Genomic DNA, 4888 nt, shown 5'->3' with positions numbered 1-4888 from the left:
TGATGATGATGATAATGACGATGATGATGATGATGGTGGTGGTGGTGATGGTGGTGGTGTTGGTGGTGGTGGTGGTGGTGGTGGTGGTGGTGGTGATGGTGGTGGTGGTGGTGGTGGTGGTGGTGGTGGTGGTGGTGGTGGTGGTGGTGGTGGTGAGGACGATGGTGGTGGTGATGATGGTGATGATGAAGGTGATGACGACAATAACAACAATGACGATAATGATGTTGGCGACAGACTATAAAGAAGTTGCTCGATTGTTAAGCCTAGTTCTCTCTGTCACACACACACACATACACACACACACACACACACACACACACACACACACACACACACACACACACACACACACACACACACACACACACACACACACACACACACGGCACAAACAAACTCAACCAGCAAACAATTTCTGAGACAAACATTCCAGACTTACACAAAGCAAACAGAATTGCATAAACAAGAACAACAGGCACTGGTACACTCCTTAGCTATCATAAACACAAAATGACTTAGACATAACTCATCAGAGATATAAAGATAATCCCTCCCACTTCACTTCCTCCCCACAAAAAAAAAACTCTAATAGTAGACACTAGTACGCCCAAAATAGAATTTCATAAACACAGGTTACAAACACTTCCTCTCATACACTACTGCGCATGTACAGACTCTCTGAATAGAGACAAACAGAATCTCATAAACAGAACCTCATAAACACATGTCACAAACAGGTCCCGGAGGAAAAAGACGTGAACGTATAGCTGGTGGGCCTCATGTGGAGGGTTTCATACACACTAACAAATGAATGCAGTGCTCAACAACACAGAATATGTTTTTATGGATATTTATGTCTAACATATTCTCCTTTATTTTACCCTCGTGGCGTTTATTTGTAGTTCAACGACAGGGAACCAGCAACAGTTTAAGTGAATTGAAATACACTTTGGATATGAATATGCATATGTATGTACATTCGTATGTATGTATGTATGTATGTGTTTTATGTATGTGTGTATATACGTGTATATATCTATTTGTGTGTGTGTGTGTGTGTGTGTGTGTGTGTGTGTGTGTGTGTGTGTGTGTGTGTGTGTGTGTGTGTGTGTGTGTGTGTGTGTGTGTGTGTATGTGTGTGTGTATGTGTGTGTGTGTGTGTGCGGCGTGTGTGTTTTTGCGTATGCAAAAATATACTGAAGAACATGAGTGATTCGAGTTCCAGTGTTAGACAGAAAACTAGTAACGGAAGGAAACTAGGATTTGAATGAAGAAGGAATAAAACTCAGAACCAAAGGAACAAAGAATAAGGAAACAGAGACAATGATGAATCACAAAGAGCAAGAAAAAGGTAAACAGAAAGAATAAGAAATTCAAAGAAAAAGACAAAACCAAGAAATGAGTAAAACATATTAATAAATAAAATAAAAATGATAAAAATAAAACCAAAATGACACAACAAAAGCACACATAAACAACAAATAAGAACATAATATGAATAATAAGAGTAAAAATCATTTGAAAACAAAACGACAGAGTAAACACACAAAGAAATAACAAGAAATCAACTAAATCTGGTGTGATTAACCTAGCTACTAAGTAAACTAGACAGACATTAATCCTCCTGTGACAGAGGATTAAACTCGAGCTTCAATAACCGGTTATTGCGAAGTAATAACGGGGTATCAAGACCGGGAATCAATACCGGAGATTACTGAAAGAACAAACACCAACAGGTGTTGATCTGCGACCCTGTCACCCTTGCCCTTTGTACATGCAGAGCTGGAGTAGGAAATTGTTACCCTTATCTATGAAGAACTGATTCCGATGTTGATATAAGTGGGTATGTGCCTGTGTGTGTGTGTGTGTGTGTGTGTGTGTGTGTGTGTGTGTGTGTGTGTGTGTGTGTGTGTGTGTGTGTGTGTGTGTGTGTGTGTGTGTGTGTGTGTGTGTGCATGTGTATGTATATGCGTGTGTGTATGTGTACAATGTATGTGTATGTGTGCATGCATACGCCTGTATATATATGTAATGAGTAAACGTAACAAAAAATATATATATATATATATATATATATATATATATATATATATATATATATATATATATATATATATATATATAACAACAGAGAACCTTGGCAACATACTCTTTGGGCCTAAATTGCCCAAAGGTTCTGGGCGGTCATCAGATCAATCCCCGGATTTATGCCGCTGTCATTACACCCGGACCAAAACTGATTCTATTGACTTTCTACCCACTCCCTCACCCCTCACCCCACACCCCCGCTTCACCCCAAAGCCGGGCAGCTTTCTAGCAAGTACCTCTGATCTCTATTTACTACAATATCTTATATACACCAATACTTTTTCAAATGCAACTTTGCAAACCTCATTTAATATCCTTCCTAAGACCCAAAAATTCAGACTTGTCAATATCAAATGGTGAAGTTCATATAATTTCTCAACACAGGTTGTATTGTTCACGTACTGGATAGAGCAGTCCTGGAGAGGACCATGAAGGATTGGAGGGGAACTGGTGAGCAGGTAACGCACACACACGCAGATACAAAAATTAGATACGAGTTGAGGTTTTTGATGAGTACGCTGTCATTACAAAATAATAACAATAATAAGAAGAAAAATAAGTTACTAAATAAAATAAGATAATAAAAAACAAGAGACAAAAGATGATGAATAGATAAAATAAAATGATAAATAATTAGATAAATTGATAGATATACATGATAAGATAATAAATAGATAATAAATACATGAATAAATAAGATGATAAATGAACAAATAAATAAGATAACAGATAAATAAGTAAATACAAAATAAAATAAGAGAATAATAAAATGAATATATAAATAATTAAATTAATAAATCCCCCACGGCCTGAGAGGCCTCAAAGTTTTGTTTCAGAGTGTCTCCCTCAAAAACTTCTTCCCCCCCCATTGTTTTTACGAGTTATAATGAGTCACAATGATAAAGCATTGCGACAAGAGACCTTTAGGTCCATAATGAGCTCAGATGTGTAACTCTTTGATAACAAATAAATGAATAAATACAATAAAATAGCGAAAAATGAATAATTAAAATAATATAAAGTAAAAGAAAAATAAACAAATGATATAACAACAGGAGACCTTTCGGTCCATAATGAGGTCGAATGTATAACTTAAAAAATAGAATAAATAAAAAAATAATAATAATAAAAGAAAAATTTAATGAAATAAAAAAAATGATAAGTGTAAAGGATGTTTAGGTTCGGATGTGCGATTCTTAAAAACTGAATGAATTAATAAATACAATAGAATTATACAAAATGAACGATAGGAATAATATTAAGTATAAATATAGGACAAAAACATATAATTAAATCGAATAGAATGATAAATATAAAGAATAAATTGTTATTGATTAGGTTCTCTATTGTACTTAACAGAATCTTGTACTTAGTTAAAAAAGAATACATTGTTCTTGATACATTTATTGCACTTCACTTCAAGTCTGTTTCTTAAGAATTTCTTCAGTTATTAATATTATTATTATAATTTTAGAATAAAGCTAGAGACAAAATTATTTTGTGTACATAAAAAAGAATCACACGTACTGGTTAACCTACACTTCTTAATTATCATAATTAAACAGTTATAGATACATCACACACTGATAAGCTTTCCCCAATAATTTTTTTTTTTTTAAATCCCCCTGTTCCCATCAAGCTCGCGGAACAGACAAACCCCAGATCCCTTCCACTCTGTTGCAATTTGTCCGTGATCCTGCCCTCTTATCTGCGTCATATGTCCTCTTGAAATCCTTCGTAATGAGTCACACACAGATACAGACACGAAGTTCCTCCTGACCTTTCTCGCTCGTTCGTGAAATTTTCCGTCTCTGCGATGCATTTGTAAAGACATAAATTATTGAGATGAATGGGTGATATCTTTCTTCTTTGTGGTGGTAGATGGTGGTCTATGTGGTGGTAGTTGGTGGTGTAATGTTGGTGGCACTGGTAGGATTGCTGTTGTTGTTGTCATGTGTTATTGTTTTGTATGTGGTGGTCGTGGTGGTAGTGGGGTAGTGGTAATGTTGGTGTCAGGTGGTGGTTGTAATGCTGGTGGTATATGGTGGTAGTTGTAATGCTGGTGGTAGGTGGTGGTAATGCTGGTGGTAGGTGGTGGTATAATGTTGGTGGTATTAGTGCTAATTGTATTGCTACTGTTGTTGCTATGTAATGATCGTGTTATTTTTTTGTATGTGGTGGTAGATGATGGTAGTGGTAGTGGTGGAGATGGTAGTAGGAGGTAATGTTGGTGGCAATGGTGTAGTATTTCTGTTGTTGGTGCTATTGTTTTCTGTGAGGTGGTGGTAAGTGATGGCAATATTGACGGTAATGGTAGTGTGGTTGGTGGTGTGGTTGTTAGCAGTATTGTTAGCATTACTACTGAAGTTGTTGCGATTTTTTGTGTTATTATTTTGCTTTTTTTTTTGTAATACTTGATTTGTTGTTTGCGTCACTGTGTTGTTTGTATTTTCTGTATACCTGATTTTTATGTGTTGTTTCTGCTGTTCATTTTGTTAACATAAGAATGAAGGAGACTGCAAGACACCATAAGGTTTACACCAGGGAGTTCCATGCCCAATACCACTTGTCATCCACATCCATAAAGTTGTCTAACCTTTTCTTAAAACAACAGGTAGTTTCAGCGCTCACTACATGGTTACTAAGTTTATTCCATTCGTTGACCACTCAATTGGTAAACCAGTTCTTCCCTATTTCCTTCTTAAATCTAAATTTGCCCAATTTAGATCCATTACTGCGAGTCCTACTCTGTTGTCTTAATATGATGACCTTGTTCTATTGTACCCTGATACTTATG

This window comes from Oratosquilla oratoria, chromosome 5, assembly GCF_046742065.1.
Source record: "Oratosquilla oratoria isolate Oo_2021 chromosome 5, ASM4674206v1, whole genome shotgun sequence".
Classification (NCBI taxonomy): Eukaryota; Metazoa; Arthropoda; class Malacostraca; order Stomatopoda; family Squillidae; genus Oratosquilla; species Oratosquilla oratoria.
This window is presented reverse-complemented; position numbering follows the sequence as displayed.